The 18681-nt window shown below is 43.6% G+C and overlaps 1 protein-coding gene across 1 annotated transcript in view; it reads right to left on the reverse strand.

Moving 5' to 3' along the window:
* The window catches only part of RBM12 (RNA binding motif protein 12), a 76810-nt gene extending 70623 nt beyond the window's left edge, over nucleotides 1-6187 (reverse strand). The window contains exon 1 of the mRNA XM_069652238.1: nucleotides 6056-6187. The gene's annotated coding sequence lies outside the window, so the exon portion shown is untranslated. The remainder of the gene's footprint in view (nucleotides 1-6055) is intronic.
* Between the last annotated feature and the right edge of the window lie 12494 nt (nucleotides 6188-18681).

Below are 18681 nucleotides of genomic sequence, written 5' to 3' on the forward strand. Positions count from 1 at the left end.
TTTCAGTCACAAAACCTAGAAGCGTGTTTGAAACCCAGAGCCAATCGTAGGTTTACATCCAAATTAACAAACCTTACCCCAGGAAGTAAATAGTTGTGAAAAATAAAATATACTAGGCCCCAAAATGCTTACTCGCCACTGGCAAGAGAACAGATTCTTAAAATGTGTAAATTACAAAAGTGGCTATGTACATTTAGGTAACTGACGGGAAGAGTGCATTTGTATGCCTGGCTATTAACTTTTAAGTGGAACAGTTTACCCTTCAGCCGCACATATATCCCGAGCTTCATTACAAAATGTCTTTCCCTCAACCGAGAAACCACCACACTGTTATGGAATATCCCAAATACATCCCCTGGTAAAGCAATGTTAGTACAACTAAATATTTGGAAAGGGCATGACCTATACCTGGGCACAACATGTGCACTATCCAGTAGTGAATGATACTTCACGATTGTCAAGTAATAATGGTATGCCAGGGGGCGAGGAGCTCATGTCTGGCTACTAACCGTTAAACTGACATGTTTCACTGTAGCCAAGACACTGAAATGTGAGATTAAAGCCACCAACAAATGTTTCAATCAAGATCCCACTCAATCCATAAAGCTGAGGCTGGACGCTATCGCAGCCATGGCAAGACAACTTTTCTGAAATTGATACCTTAAATCGTATGATCTAATCAAGAAGGTTCACCTTTCAATCATGAAGTGCAAGGAAATATATCCCCGTTAATGGAAGTGTCAAACCAATCCAGAAAGCTTTTCAAGGAATACCATGATACCACAAACTCAAAGAGACAATTTCATTTTGAATTCACCACATGCAAGTACAATTTGCTTCAAGGTAGTGGGGTGGAAATGACAGTATGGATAGATTCGGTTTAGGGAACAGTACCAAAGACCAACATTCCTTAAAGGACTCCTTACAATAGGAACAAAACACAATGTCTTGCATATAAGCAAAGACATGCACTAGAAGGGAGTCAAGAGTAGTTAGCAGAAAAGCTTGTATATGGAGAGAAATCTCCAGTGTAACCTCTTGATTTATATATGAGAATCTGAAATTTTTAGTTGCCTGTTAAATTGTTCCACAGATTGGAGCCTTGACATAATCCATTGACAGGCGATTTGGTTGGCTGGCTTAGGCTTCATATGGATGTTGTGGAGCTTGAAAGCGAGGGAATATTTTTAGTTAAATATTCAGGGACAATCCTCCAGTTACATGTCGGTTTTGCAAGTAGCATTGAATTGCACCCTTAAGTTAAGTGGTAGGCACCGCAGGAATTTCAAGTTAGGCAAGAAAAGTTCCCGGTTGTTCAAACAGGAAATAATCCTGCTCAATTTCAAACCAAATGCAGTTGTGTTAAGATTTTAATAAACACAAGTATACTTTGTTGCAATTATCAATTTTCCTCAACACCAGTGACTGGTTAAGTGCAACGTTATGCCAAGATCAAGACATGGTTTCCCCACAAATAAGCAGGTTAAATTTTGGCCATTTTCAATGGCCATTTTCAAATAAAGGTTGATGTACTGAGCCATTGAAAGCAACGCCTAGATTCATATCTTTGTCTAATGGGGGAGGGGACACTGAAAAGGCAGAGATGCATGGCAGATATTGGTTTGCTATGTTACTTGAATTGATGCAGAGCTTGCAGGAAATCAATCCGCTGTGCACCCTTCATAGGCACTCGAGTCTTTGTTTAAAAATTGTGGTCATGCGGTCCCTGAAGATCAGTAGAATATTGTCAGTTTAGATTTGAAATAAGTTGGCCAAGTTTCCAGGGTGGAAGCTAAAGGACTTGCCATAGCAAGAGAACGTGTTTGTGGGGCTCTACAAGTGATGCCAGCCTAAAGGGGGAGAAGAATGCATGGATTCTAGTTATGAAGAGAACACAGTGTGGTCACCAAACAACTCTTTAAACACAAATATAAGATCAGCACACCCAAGATCCAACCTACTATTACCAGCAATATAATAGACAGGCCCCAAAACGTGAAAGTAAGAAATGGTGTGCTGCATTCATGTGGAAAACTGATATTCATGCGAGGAAGTGAGGAACCTAATGCCTGGCTAGTAAATCCCATTGATCGAAGGACTCACAATATCCTGGCTGACCTCACTTGCATGCTATAGTAAACCAAGCAATCCTTCTGACTGGGATAGTATAGCCATATGGTTGATGCGCTCAATTCCCTTCAACCGCAGCCAACCAAACCGGTGTTGGCTCCTTACTGTATGTAATACACGAGGAAGGTTAGCCGCGGGACATGAAGATGCAGCCACATGCTTGCCAATGTACACCACTTGCCATTTGACACAGTAATTTCCCACTACTACCACCATTCCAAGCGCACACATTCTCCTCTGGCTCTAGGGGTAGGCTGAGCCTCAAAGAAAATGATCACAAATCCCCAATCAAATGCAGCACTGCCGAAATGGAAGGGGAAAACGCCAAAACACATTGTAAGAACCCCATTGTCTGGTTTCAAACCTAGCCTCCCCAGAACAAACAGCCCCATGCAAAAAATATGGTCATGCACAAAAGCGAAGAGCCAGATTTCTGCACCAGCTCTGCAGGAGTTACCAGTGTTCCAGCGCCCACACCCATCAGGAATGGTCATAGAGGGCAGGCGACAAGCCCCGAAAGAGGCATTCTAGTCATGGTTTGATACACAAAGAGGATGTCCGGGGAGAAACGCTGGAGATGCTCCAGCCAGGTCCATTCACAGTAGAGAAGATGGACCGGAGACACATGTAAAGCAGACAAAAGGATTCTAGCAGCAACACCAAAGTACTAGAAACATACATCTAAAGTCCTGCAAGCCCACTTGAAGCAATAGCATCTTTGCAAGGTCATCAAACCCAGACGCCAAGGCAGGCACTGCAATGCTAAACAATATTTAACCTCCAACAAATCCCTTTGCAAACATTCGTACTACATTTTTTTTTTGCGAACCTTCCTCCAACTTGATAGCCGCTGGAAATTGGGCTTGTCCATCTGTTTCCTGCCAACACTGCACGCATCTTACCTCTGATCACTGTCACAGCAGATATCCAGGTATTCTCACTCAAATGTGTTTCAGATTCTGGAATGTTCCCCACAAGGGCACCACTGTCTTTAGTTCCAAAAAGATATCACTAAGGCCAGGGCACCATTTTCTGCACTTATACTAGAAGTATGTGTAAGTGGCTAAAGGACCCTTGTTGACCTTTGCTACTTGCTCAGCATCTAATCATTTCTAGTTTTACATCTACCAGCTTCAGGCCCCCTCCCGACCCAATGCCAAATCAGCGAGTGGCCGGATGGGTTAGATATATATTCGCAAATACCAAAATGCAGTCTTGAAAACCTGTGGTGGGGTTTCAAAGAACATGCTCCAACAAGCATATGTTCACATGCCCCCCGACCCCCATGTCTAGTTGGCAAAACAAGAAACCTGGCACTAAATGTTTAACTTTCTTCTACCACAGACGACAAAGGGAACTTCCTTCCAGATCAACACGACCAGAAAATGGCTCAAATGTCTGCATGCCGACCATTGTAGAGAACACGAGCGAGTTTGTTATTTTAAAGTCAGAAAAGCTACAGCAAATCCACATGACAGTCGGAATTTGCGTTCAAACCATGCCTGCTTTGAAGGCACAAAACATTCGCACGGTTAAATTCCTCTGCATCATACTTTATAAAAAAAATAATTAAAAAAAAGGCCTACCGGGGAGAAAGCCTTGGCTGCATCCAAATCATAGGTCTGAATGGAGTATGTGCCTGTCATAACCCAATGATCCAACAACTCATAACCCATCGCTTATCCCAAAAGGTTAAGTTAAGCGAGGGCACAAACGAATTTTATCCAAGGCATCCAGCCTATGAAGTCATGCAAGGCCTTGATGAATTTACAACACAACCAAGTAATTCAAGAAAAGTTTCCAGGCCATATCCCTACCCACGGGTCCTTGGCATAATGACTCCAACATCTATCTTGACACCAGACCCATTGCCTAAATGATCTCATCATATCCCATAGAGAAGCATAAAATGTTGTACGTGCTTCCCGTGTACACAACACCCACTGAACCACATTCATGCTTACGACAGGCGACTTCACTGCTGAACTACACACCTGGAATTATAGAGCCATTTGTCACCCAAGAAGCAGATCCCTTTAGTGATCTCAAGTGGCTGCGAAAAAGAACGTATGTCAGAAACTCCTAGATAAATTAAATAACTGGAGCAATGAGTACAGAAAGGGGTATACCACGCCCAAAGATAAGTTGCATGCTTCACGCACCTTGCCATTTCACCTGTTCCATTAAAATCATTCCCATTAAAATAAAATCATCTCCATATAAACAATTTATGAGTTATGGGTTTTCATTAACGGCGGTGAAACCATTATTAGTCTCAAATTAGAAGGCTGTAGGACAATCCCCGTTGTTTTGCAGGTTTTCGGAACGTTAGGTGTCTAGATATTTATCGCGCAGAGATCGGATAGGGGCAAATCTGAACATCAGCCTTTGGAGGCCACAGACAGACGTGGTCATAGTGGTCAGCGTTGCTGGTAGGTAGCTACCAATCTAAACACACCAGACAATCCAAAACACAAAATTACTTTCCAAATGTATGACTACATCTAGAACGAGAAATGGCACTGAACTCACGAAAAGGTTTTCATGTTACCGTGATATTTAAAAACAGGCATTTGGAATAGTAAGGAGTTACCTGGAAAGCTACACATCAAAACACAGAACATTTTTATGTACGGCGGTCAACAATGTCCAGATACATTTAAAGTGCATCAACCAGCACAGTATCATCATCTAGAGGAGTCAAAAATCAAAACGATTACCCTGCAATAATTTAAAAGTGATGTGTGCGCATGCCACTTACACCAAAAGCTACAACACCACAATACATGCTGGAAATCGTTTCCATTCTGGATGCATTAAGTCTCAGTAATGCACAACGTACTTCCATAATTGCTGTACATTAAACACAAGAGGCACCAAATAGTTACTCGACATGTCGCATACACGGAGATTAATTCAGCACACACATACGCCGTGCGTTTCAAAAGCAGAAACTATCGTTACACTGATAAAAAAAAAAAAGAATTCCCACAAATACACATGACATTCCTTAGAGCAGGAACGCGGTTTACCCATTGCTCCGTTTCTACAATCAGCGGGAACACCACAAGTAGATCGTGTTTTAAATACACCTATCTGGTCGCAAGGACAATCTAGTACACGCTAGCCGATATGCAGAATTTCGCACACTTAGCGAGAGATGTGAACCCCTTATACGCATTAGTAGAACATACTAAACGTAGGTCATTTACGCACTCATATGGACTTAAAAGGGTTTCTGAGCACGTAAAATGATCAGTTCATGAACAATCTAAAACAAAACCAAATACGCAGAGCGTGAATGCACGTCTGCCTCAAGCAGCAGGGATATCCTCCACCAAAAGAGCGGCCAATGCCCTGCAACAGCCCGTTATCCACATCACAACACCTGCAGTCTTCTACTTGATCTGCATCGCACTCCCCAATCCAGCATTCCAAACGCAGCATTTTCCAGACCATTCAATGCTTGGCACCGCATCAGAACGCCTATGCTTTTGCCTACATCAGAACCACCCGATTCCCACTATCATCTCTGCAAATGTGACAAACCCCGCTTTGCTGGCATTGAACCAGCACCCCTCCACCCCCTACATCTCCTTTGCCCAACGCCAATCTCCATACCCGCGTCCTCCATTTTTGTTTGGCTACGCAAGAACTCACAACCCGCACACCTCCTCCCCAGGGTAGCCCACGCTCTGGCCGTTACTTACACCTTTAATTCTCTTGTTTTCTGCAGGCCCCGTTCATTTACCGATGGACAAACAACATAGCTCCCCCATCGTCCCACACTCAGCCACGTTATCTTTGTTATCACGCGGCTGTGATGCAAACGCCTGTGCAACATACGTCAGTCGACATGGAAAGCTGATGAAAACCACTGCTAAGACTCGAGTAAACCCTCAGTCAAACACCCCAAATCTCTTACCACGGGTTCCTGTGCAGACACACCGGGAAACGGCGATAGCTGTGTACCCAAACACTGCCTGCTCACCCGCGCTACACAAAATGGCCGCCGACACCAGCATAGGCTGCCGGAGGGGAGGGGGGAATGGAATGACGTCAGGAAAGCCAGTCTCGCGCCTAAGGGGCGTGTTAGAGCCGGAAGACTTGGGGTTGGGAAACGGAGCGCAGCAGCTCAGGGAACGGCGAACTCCAACGCTGCGGCCATCCATAGGCCAGTCGTTGCAGAGATCATTGTTGTTTGAGTGTAGTTATTAACAGGTACACATTTATTTTCCATTGTTTTCCTTTGGGTAAGAAAGATTTTAAGAGTAAGAAAGTAAAGCTTTAAAAAAATAGTAACATGTCTGTATAAAGTCGTCAGGGTTTGTATGTCCGCCCCAGTCTCAAGAAAAATAGAAATGCATGCCTAAAGGGGTGGTTCGGTCAGACATTTTATTGGCCCAATCGACAGGGACATGTATTTTAGATCATGCATCAATCGTCCTTGCAACTTACCAAAGTTACATGCCAACCCTGCCACATACATGCCAACATTCTGTGTCCAAAAATCTGTAGGAATCTTAAAGGATAGTTCCGGGACTTTTTTTTATTGTCCCTACGGTTCGGCCATGTGTTTTTAAGCATAACTCGGTAGATCGTAGAAAACTTTCCTATGGACCTTACCCGACTTTTCGTCCATTAACGCACTCGAAATCAGCCGCCATTTTCTGATAATCCTATCATTTCCCCCCATCGCCCTGGCTCACCTGCTTTTGCGGCACTAAATCAAATCCCCCGCCCCTGAAACAGACTTTATCAAAACATTCATATTCCCCGCCTCTATCCGTGACGTGACTGAGCTGCGAAGGCAAACGCGCCCAGGCGTCTTCTACGCGACTCCACACAGAACCCGGAAATCAACACAGATGAGCTCACACAACACAGCGCGCCACAATTGGGAATATGAAACTGTACTTTTAAATTAAACCGCAAGATTGTAAATTTGGTAAAGTACATTTATTTGACATCAAATGTTTTGAGAATATTCAGCGATTTGCATTTTTATTTGCTCACGTTCCAAAAAGTTCGTTTTGAGGCACGCGATGTTCCTTTGCTGTACACAGGGTCTTAAATCATCTCACAATACAGCGCCACAATTCGGAATATGAAACTGTGGTTTAAAAGCAAACGGCAAGATTGTACATTTGGCATAGTACATTTAATTTGACATCAAATGTTTTGAGAATATTCAGCGATTTGCATTTTTATTTGCTCTCGATCCAAAATAGTTCGTCTTGAGGCAAGCGATGTTCGTGTGCAGTACACAGGGTGTTGGTTTACGATAAAATAAGCTCTTCGGTCGCACTGATAATCGCATGGCTGTTCCAACAACGAGGCACTAGGCCACCACAACGGTCTGTATGTTGCATCTAGCCGTTAGTACCGCGTAAGGGCATACTTGTACTTGGCGATCGTCCCATAAAATGGTCAGGGTGGTAACGTTGTTCACGCGGAGAAGCAACTGGCGGTTAAAAAAGCCATCCGCCGGTGTCTGGTACTCGTGACACATACAATAATGAACGATGTACCTGTTTCAAAAACATAAAAAATGAAATTAGTCTCACCATCAGATCATTATTAAAATTATTCATTTTATATATTAGGTCGGGAAATTATTTCATAGCTAGGACAGTGCAACTGGGTATTATACGTCAAGGGGGGGCTGTAGGATACTGAGACAGTCCCCCAGTGCAGGGGTTGACAGGGAGGCAGTGCAGGTGGAGAGTGGAAGGCCCAGGACCGAGGTCGCAGACAGTGGACCAGTTGTAGCAGGGGAGAGGGAGAGAGAAAGCAGAAGCAAAGAGGAAGGTTTTGAGGTGCTTCCGTAAAAGGAGATGGTTCTCCTCAAGATAGTGCGCGGTACAAAACAATATGCCACATAGAACGAACAAGTTTAAATTGCGGTATAAACTCATCTAAAGAGTTACTTACATTATATTTGCATTTTCCATTGTGTCTGTGCGTAGGGCAGCGCCGAAATACCACTCCTTCTATGCCGACGTTATTTCTTCTAATGAACGAACATTAAATGGCTATCGTTTCTGAAATTTTATTCATTATCGTTTCTTACGTTATTGCACCACACCCCCAAAAAGAAGTCTTTCGGGATGGTCCCGGCCTGTCAAGGTCAAATAACAATAGAACCTTATACTGAGTCGTGGGCCATTCCGGCACCCGAGCAAAAAATCAAAGCAGCTGACCTTCACTTTGAACGAGCACACATTCCTAGTTAGCTACATTCAGTGTAAGGCCATCTCACAGGACTTGAAATTTACACTCCATCTTTGCATTTTGTCTGCGTGCTTTGCAGCCCCAGAGAACCATAAATACGGAGACATTCTATATTTTTTGAAAAATGATTTATATTACTGTTTGGTTTAATTTAATGCGCAAATGAACAAGGTTGGATAGACACATTGCATGTACACTGAGCAATCACTTTTATTTACACAATACATAGCTACACATATTCAATGGGCCTGCGACATGAGGAGACTCCAGAGCAAAGTCACAGGTGACACCCGGGTGGTTCGCACTACTGCACAGTGAAGGGAGGGGCAAGGGTGGAGAGACACATTGCATGTACACTGAGCAATCACTTTTATTTACACATTACATAGATACACATATTCAATGGGCCTGCGACATGAGGAGACTCGAGAGAACAGACAATCAAATTACAATCATTTAAACCGTGATGTGTATTTCTCAATGAGCTCTTCTTTAGGTGGACATGGAACAGAGGCAATGTTGGGTGGCAATGCAGTTGTACCCTGCACAGGTTCGTTCACAACTCCATGTATGTGCCTATCTAGGACATCAACAATAAGTCTCTCAATAAACTCACATTGCATATCCTCAAACACTGGTTTGATCACCCATTGTTTACTTCTTTTAGTGAAGGCCTTATTGTAGCGAAGCGTCCCTAAAGTTCCGGTCGTCCTACTTTGTTGACGGCCAACATTATGGTTATGTGCCAAGACCGCTAGAAGAGTTCGATTTATCATGCCCTCCATGCCAAAATGCAATCGTTTTGGCCTGTACTTTAGGCACATATTGTGGAACACCTCCAAATCTCCTGTGTGGCAGAATTCCGTGAGTCCCCTCAAATCTCTTGTTATAGTTTTATCAAATACAATCTTTTCAATGGCTTTGTGAGTGGGTGATGAAGGAATCAACCACTTCTTCTTCCGTGCCTCCTCTGTGGACAAATGGCCATGTTCACAATTGTGGAAATGTTGGTTTGTGTTCCAACGGTGAACGTTGGTACAGTGTAGCATTACTGACCGCCATTTTTCCAGTAGAATTTCCAACGACCCTCCACATGTTTTTGAGCTCCACCAAAGATGGTTGCTGATTGACTTGGACCACTGTGAAATACCTTGCATATCTTTTTTTTTACCTGCAGCCGACATTTTTTTATTGATTGTTTTTGCAAGATGCCAAACGTCAAATTGGTGATTTATATTTTTGTACTCTTCTCTCATCGTCTTGGCAATTGAAACGTGTCTGTCCGTGGCTATCAGGTCGATCACCATTCCCCGCGATTGTAGTTCTTGCAATGATGCTACAAAGCCAACTTTCTCCATGGCCACTGAGGATGTACTTTGTGACACCTGCACGACCACCGAACTCACAATTTTCTTACTTTCCATGTCCTGAAAGTGGTAGGTGCAGTACTTGGCTGAAAATCCTGGGCTGTCGCACTGTCCATCACCGGCTAGCCTGAACCGTTTGCCCGCGAATGTACTATCAATAGACATTTTTTCCATTCTCCAAGCTTCGCTAATGGCTGGAAATAGATAATCGGTTTGGTATTTGTAGAACTGAGTTTTCGCAATGAAATGGATTCCCACAAACTGAAAGAAAGACTCTAACTTTTTAAAACTTGAACCACTAAAAAGTGCAGCCGCTGCACAAAGTAGATTGCCTGCTGGCAGTTGCCCCAGCATGGGTTGTGCAGACCATGAGAAAGGATGATATTTTGTACAGGTGGCATGTATTTTAAGGTTAGTGCCTCGAATTGCACGAGTCACATTAATCAATGGCTCCCCACATACTTCCCCACCACCCGAATGCCCACATTTCATCCTAATAATGATATCAATCAAACAACTATCGAATACAATGAATTTGGCCTCTTTCCTTATACTGTCACTCTGCATCCCAGCTGGTTTGGCCTATAACGTTGAGGACATGTCACTCACATGAAAGGTAGAATCTCTGATATCGTCTTCCGCTATGTTCAGTGATATTGATGGTGTTTCATTGTCGTCCACTTCATTCTCTTCCATTGCAACATCTGTTCCTTCTCCGGCGATGGGTGAATAAAACAATTTCTTCAACTTTCTCGCGGTCTTAGTTTTTGCGGGTGTGGATTCTGTGAATTGATCTCCGACTGCATCCGAACTACCAGGAGGACATTCACTATCAATGGCTGGTGGTGGTATAGATCCGTTGTCAATCACTTCATATTCTTCCCATTGGCACGATGCATCTCCAGTCTCAAGTCCCTGCCAAAAGGTTTGACAAGCAACATCTCTCGTTCGCTTCACTGTCTGTGTAGATCTAGTTCGTACACCCACTCGCAACTAGAGGACAGATTGGAAAAGGGATGTTCAGTTTAAACACAACTTACAGTATTGAACTATTAACAGTGAAAAACAACATAATATAGTGACCAGGACACTAACCTTCTTTTGCTTTCTTTTCTTTGAAACTTTCTTGCCTCGAACTTCAACATCAGGACGCTGTTGCTCCGACTCGTGTGTGCATGTCTCCACTTCCTCTTGCGCTGCAACGACTATATTTTCATGATAAGCACATCCATCACGCACTGACGCTCCATCGACTCCCTGAAACATAGAACTTTCATTAGTATGTACAATAATATCGAAAACACAAAATGTACTTGGGGACCAATACCCACATACATCTCAATAGCAAAACACGAATGAACGCTTTGTGTAGAACATTCAAACGACAATTATTCACGCATAGTTGATCTAGTTAGATGGAACTGTCAAGATCCATACCTCGGGCTCCTCATAGGCTTCCATTGATGATATTATTGAAGATGATGCTTCAGTAACTCCCTGAAACACAGTAATTGCATTAGTATGGTTTTCTATTTTGTTAAAAAGAACATAAACTTTGTGCAGGCGTCAACGGCTCATCTAAATAGACCTGCACAAATGATCAGTTGTCTAAAATAAATAATGGATATGTAAATATGATTCGATTTGCTCGATCGTTGGAAGTGTCACCACCCAGAGATCTGCATCAACTACTAGGGGTGATGTTCTTGTAGAAGAAGCTCCGTCATCTCCCTGAAACATAGTACTTGCGTTAATAAAGAAGGAAGTATAGCGGATGTAATCACGTCATATGATTTCGCTTGATCGAACTGTCAGTATCCATACCTCGAAATGCATAAGAACATCAAGGGACGATGTAACTGCGGTGCACACTTCTGCAAGCTGTTGCGCCGACCCGTAACTGCATGCTCCCGCTTCTTCTTGGACTAAAGCTCCATCGACCCCCTGAAACATAGGACTTTCGTTAGTAATGAACACAATATTGAAAAAAGAGGAGACATAGGAGGGCGACGACAGAAGGACATATCAATGGCTAAAAACAAAAGAAACATTGTGTGTAACAATCACGCTACAAGAATGCAAGATCTGATGATCTCCATCGATGGAACTGTCCGGAAACGTACCTCTAGCATCTGAGTGACATCAACGGTAGTCGTCAATACGTTGGACTCCTCAGCATCTCCCTGAAAGACAGTACTTGCATTATTTTGGATAACAATAATTATAACTGAAAACAAAGACTAGAGGACGAGTACAAGGGTGTACCATTAGGTAAAATAATTACACGATAAATTAAAACTATTGATTTACATGCCTAAAACAAGTCAGTGGCAGAATAGCCAAGTAAGATTACCTGATAGGCGCTTGAAGTGGCTGATGACTGCAATAACGACACGGATGGAGAATCTTCCGCCTTCATATTGAGTGGATACATAAATGGGGAAATTATTGTTAGCTAATGCTACACACTACCGCAAGGCCGAGAGATAAATACGTAAACTTGACTCACCAGTGGAGGGATGTGGACGAATAGAGTGGGAATAGCGGTTGAGAGCAATTTTCGCCTCGCTCGCGGTGTGTTCTTCTTTATTAGCAATGATGTGGAGTACATGTCAGAGGTAAAGTGCCTGCTGCAGATGCGGTATCGATCACCCCTCTTGTCCGCAAAGACTTCTAGGACTCTACTTTCAAGCTCAGACGGTGGATATCCGCAATATCGGACCCATTCTCGTATCTGATCTATTGTCTTAGGGAAAACATGCATTATAGTACCTTCAGATTTATTATGGGTCTTCGAAGGGCAACCGCCAATCGAACAGGCAGGCATTGTGGAAAGTTCTGAAAAGTAAAGATCAACAATTCTCTATGAATACCAATGTAAACTCAGAACATGTGACTAGTTCCTTGCATGTACTGTCTTGAAGGAAAAGAAATTGGACGCAAAATGATTATGGTACATGGCCTTACCTTGACGAACAAACAGTTAGATGCAGGGATCAGAGTAGTTTCTTGTCGTAGAACAGGGAGCAGTTCACAGGTTGCAAACTGAGGAGTTTCCTCGAAGTGTTCACGGAAGTTCACAGAGACGAAGAGCAGATAACCAGCACCTTCACGGGTTGACTAGCAAAGCGCAAAGAAGTGCTCAGTAGAAATATGAAGTGGGTTATAAAGAATTCGAAACGGGTGTGTTTGTGAATGAAAGACGTGTATATGTCGTGGCATTATGCCGTTTGCAGGGGGCCGTCCAGCGTGAGGGGGGATGCTTGGCAGGAGACACGGGGTCTGGAGGTAGACATGGGAACAACAACCCATGCTCTATAGACCACTTTGAAGTGTGCATGGTCTTTGGCACCTCTTGGCCTTTATCGCTCCCTGACAGCTCCACTTGCCAGCGCAAGTACCCCGGTGCAAACTGCCTTTGATAGGGCGGGGGGGGTGGATTGGGGCGGTGGTCGTGCAGACAAGACTCGTTTGCCGCAGGGCCTCACCAAGGAGAGGCCATCTCACTGGATGTAAGAGGCAGGCTGAAGGATCTAGTACATGGAAGGCAGGGGGGTGAGTTTATAAATACCTCAGCCTCCCAGGAGAATATATGGGTGCAGTTCACCCTGGAGACCCTGGATGCCTAGACAGTTAGTCAGCTGCAGGCTGGCCTGTGGTGGCAAGGCGGCACGGGCCAGAGGGGGTCATCTCTGTACCCGGTGCCCAAAAGGATGATTTATTACGATCAACCATATTGATTATTTACCTATAACCATGTTTTGTATCAATAAAATCCAACGGCCTTTTATTGCCAACGCTTGAACAAAGTGGTGTGGTAAGTATTTTTGGGGGAGGAGGCAAGGCCGGGAGGCTTGATGCCAACCCGCAAAATAACATATGTATGTCTGCTGCATATGGGTTCAACGGTTATGTGGATTGAAGGTGGGCGGCCAGCGTGAGGGAGGATGCTGGCCGGAGACATGTGGTGTGACAAGACAAGGCACAGGAAGACTATTCAATGGAGACACACTAGATTCATTTAAAAAATCAAAACAACCATTGTTAAAATATATGTTGGGTTTTATTTTAGATCTTAATTTCAATTGAACATAAATAATAAACATTACACATTGTAAAGTTCCGGTTGCAGCACATCCAGGGAAAATCCGCGGTATTGTCCACTGTCGCTGGGGAAATGTTGTCTAATGGCAAGTACCGCACAGGCAGGTATTACTCTCCGAACGCGGTGTCCGAGCCTCCCGTGAAGCCACCAAGTGAAGCAACGATAGGCCACCAGCCTGTACCACCTGTGAAAATGAAAGATGCAAACTGTATTAAAATGACAAAACTTTCTTATCACTGTCGATTCAGGTAAAAAATGTCATTCTGCTTTGAAAAAAATTCTATCTAGAAAATGCACAATATGGAACCAATTTACATGCATTCGAATGATATGTAGATGTAATTTTATATGTGGGAGACGACCATGACATAGTAGTGGCATCACTGACATCAAAACCAGAGTATACTTACTCGTTACTCGGATTACGCGGATGAACAGTGCCGCGAAGTTCGTGCATAAGCACCATCATCATCCTCAACACGGTCCGTGAGAGGCAGGCTTCCCTGAACTCTGGCAGCTCGGCGATGCATTGCGGACTTGGCTCGCCTTCCGAAATGTAGGCCAAGCACCCGGAATTTTCACGGCAGCAGCAGTTCTCCTCCTCAGTTGGCATTAGCTCGCACCGATTGCACGTGCACCAGGTGGAGACGCCGTCCATGCGACATGGTCCAGGCTCTTCATCCGTTGACTGGTCCTCCCAACTGCCGTCCGAATCCCCATCGTTTTCGCGTGCTTGCCTTTCCAGTAGTTCTTCCTCGGTGCACTCGGGCTCGTACATATACGGCATTATTGTAGCCATTGTGTGGTAAAGAAAGTAAAATAATTTACAGAGATGGTACAGGTGTTCACAAGGCCTAGAAGCGGCGAAGGTAGCTGACCAGAGCACAGAAACGAGTCACAGAATACTCAAAGTAACACACAGAGAGTAATGGAATCGAAAATCTGCTGCTGTGTGTTGTGAAACGGTGTGTTTATACTTATTGAGGAAAGAGGCGTCCTGCCATTTCCATGGCGACACTTCATTAGCTTAGGCGCAGCGATTGTTGACACGAAACATGCTTTGGCGTTGGGAAATGGGCGGTACGCGTCTGCTGATGTCTGTTTCAGGGGCGGGGGATTTGATTTAGTGCCGCAAAAGCAGGTGAGCCAGGGCGATGGGGGGAAATGATAGGATTATCAGAAAATGGCGGCTGATTTCGAGTGCGTTAATGGACGAAAAGTCGGGTAAGGTCCATAGGAAAGTTTTCTACGATCTACCGAGTTATGCTTAAAAACACATGGCCGAACCGTAGGGACAATAAAAAAAAAGTCCCGGAACTATCCTTTAAAGTTTCAAAAATAGTCAGGCGAGGAGGTAATGATAGGAATAGGGCGCGTCAGCAGCCAATTGTCATTGAATGAGCCCACCGCCGCGGGTGCATTCAATGACAATGAGGCGCCTGCCACGCCTTCTGCCACCACGCCAGCCCGGGGGAGCCATTAAAAGACTTCCCCGAGCTGGAGTGGTGGGGGGCTAATGGTGCCTTTTGTCAAAGGCATCCGCGGCAGAGGGGCGCATTTAGCCCACCGCCATGGGTGCCTTTGACATCAAAAGCCTGCATGCCGTGCCTTCTCCCGCTACGCCAGCTCGGGGGAGCCCTTGGAAGACTCCCCCAAGCTGGCGTGGGCAAAACATTTTTTTTAAAAAAATCAGTATTTGGTGCCAATAAATCAGTAGGCGATAGGACTGCTTAAAAAGCGGTATCCTACCGCCTAAATCGGTAGGGTTGGCAAGTATGCTCCCGATTTAGGCTGGAGACTCCCGATTTTCCTGTAAAAATTGTTGCTTTTTTTTACCGTCTCCCTCCTAAAACATCCCTAACCCTAATGCAATTCAATGGGGAAAAGTCATGCTCCCGATTTTTGTGATGAAATCTCCCTCCAAAGGGATCTGCCATGTCTGTACGTTTTTCTCACTTTAACACTTGCGGAAACGACTGGTCGGGTACCCCCATCTTGTGCTAATCTTATCCATTGAAAGAGTTGTAATGTCCTTGCAGGAGAAGGAGAGGCTTTTTCATAAAATATGGGATGGTTTCCTGAGTTTAGAACCAGCTTAATCTGGTAAAGATAGAGAGAACACAACGGATATTGGGGTAAGTAAACTTTGAATTTTAAAAAATTTAATGAAATTACACTATTATTCTTAGCATGAACTATGTATTTAACAATGTATTTGAAAGTTTCCCTTTCAGGGTGGTGAGGGAAGTGTGGGTGGTCTGATTATTATTATGTTTTTTTTTCTTCTCCATCCTCTTGTCCTCATTCCTTAATTTAACTTCTAGGTTTATGATTGCATTTAAGGATGCAGGGCAAAGAAATATCACTTGTTTTAGTTGAAATGTATTCTGCAATATGTTTGTGCGCTGGCAAATTGAATAAACTAGTTAAAAAAAAAACATTGTATCCGTTGATCCATCGCCCTAAGTTCAAGTGCCCTCGCAGCATACGTGCCTACCCCCAGGATTTAGGCGGGAGACTCCCGATTTTTTAAATTAAAAAGCGTGTTTTTTTTTACTATCTACCGCCAAAAATAATTATAAACCCAATTAAATCCTATTGGGAAAATACATTCTCCCGGTTTCTGTGGTGAAATCTCACTCTTAAGGGCTTCCGAATGTCTGCTACGTGGCACTAATTCAGATCACTTGCCCCTAACACTGACATTACTAGACGCTCACTATGAGCTCCACCTATTTTAATGACATTAGTGGGTTGTATAGCCAAACGTATCCTATCATCACAAACGTCATAGCGTTATCTAATGCAGAATCAGGAACATAAACATACAAATTCACTACATATGCAAAACTTTTGTTTCTTTTCACAGAAATGATAAAAACAGTTTATTTTGAAAAAAACAGCAATCACCGTGAGCGTAACAAGTAATTAAAATTTTGACATACCGCTGAAAAGAGGTAATTAAGTCCACAAAAACATGGCTAACTTTTTCCAATCGAGGTTATAGCTAGCGAACATCACATGGTTCTAATTTTTTGTTTAAGTGTGAACAGTGATCTTATAATGCTGATTCCTTCAATCGATATTGATATTTTATTTCTATCGCGCTCGTACACAAGTGTTTCAGAGTGCGACAAGGCAAGGGAGGGGAACAGGGGAGACAAAAACAATGATCTTACGAGGCCCAGTGACATTGAGAATGCACAAGTGCATGGGAGAGGCAAAGGGGAAAAGTCCATGGAAAAGGGGGAGAAATGGAAAGTGCGGAGCAAAGGAGAAACGGAGAAATAATTCAATATAAATAATACAGGCAACAAGCAGTGGTAGTGCAGCCAGCAAATGGCAACTGCTGGGTTTAAGGCAGCAGACAGGGTATGTCTGATAAGTGCAGGAAGACAAAAGGGGGGATTTATGGGTACAGACAGTGCTTAAAGTGGGCCGGGGCCTGCCTGGGCCGGGCCCCGGCAGTCTCCAAAAAGTGGGACTGAGCCGGGGCCCTGCCAGGGCCGCCGCCCTACTGCAACATTGGCGTGATGCATTATCCCGTCGCGGCCACAGCCGCGACCGGAGATGCACCTGCAATGAAGTCAGGCAAGCTGACAGAAGTGGTAGCCAGCCACAGCGATGCTGTGACTGGCTGCCACTTCCGTCAGTCATAGTAACTGCATCTGGTGACCCCTCGCGCGAGAGGTCACCAGAGGCACTTACCGTCCCTTTGTTTCCCCAGGTCGCCGAGGCGTCTTTAACCCTCGGCGAACCTGGGGATTCCTCGACATATTTCAAGGTTTATAAAAGATGGCTTTGAAAGTACACATTTCAAGCCATCTTTTATAAAGCTTTGCCGACGGACAATTTTGTCCGTAGTCAAAGCTTTATAAAAGATGGCTTGAAATGTGTACTTTCAAAGCCATCTTTTATAAACCTGAAATGTTTAAAAAAGATGGCCTGAAAACTAGGCAAACCGTAGGGTATGCACACAAATATATATAAATGTTATATATTTGGGTGCTTACCTAACTATGGTTTGTGTACTTTGCAAGCCATCTTTTATAAACGTAGAAATATGTTACATATTTCTATGTCAAGAGGACGCAGATCATATGCACAGAAGAAACAAAACAAACAACACCGTTGGAATGTTAACGAGATCGAAAAATCTACAACTACAGAGGAAAACCTAATTGTAAATCTAACAAATATGGATCTTCCACCGGAATTGATTCAATCATTAAATAAAGGACTATCATTTTGTCCTTCCAGCAATTGGGATTACTTCGATGTTAATAAAGATCTTTTTCTATTTTGCAGAAAGCTGAAACTGAAATGACACTTTCTCAATTGCAATAGCATCAATCAGAGAAGTACAAACCAACCCGTATCTGAACTGTCAGTGGATCATGTTCTTAAAACTGTGGAACTCTTAAACTTACCAGAACCAGAAGACATACATACAGTAGAATCATTTTCAGAAGAACAAAATATTATTTTAGGATTATCAGCCAGCACGAAACTTAAACCTCGCTCCTCCTTCATTCCACAACTACGAGAAGGCAACGTGGTAGATATCTTCTATAAAGCTGTACAAAAAGACCTTAGACTAATATATTTGAAAAACAGTCAACCTAAAATCAGACACAATCTAACTTTGAAAGAAAAAGAACCCATTAATAACCTCAGAAACAATCCGGACATAACGGTTAAAATGGCAGATAAGGGTGGCAACATAGTTCCTCCTTAGAACCACAGACTACATCACAATAGCCAACCAACATTTGGGTAATACCCAATGTTATACAAAATTGACCATAAATCCAATCTCAAAGTTGAAACAAGACTGGCATTTGA

This window comes from Ambystoma mexicanum, chromosome 3p, assembly GCF_040938575.1.
Source record: "Ambystoma mexicanum isolate Mex_15411 chromosome 3p, UKY_AmexF1_1, whole genome shotgun sequence".
Classification (NCBI taxonomy): Eukaryota; Metazoa; Chordata; class Amphibia; order Caudata; family Ambystomatidae; genus Ambystoma; species Ambystoma mexicanum.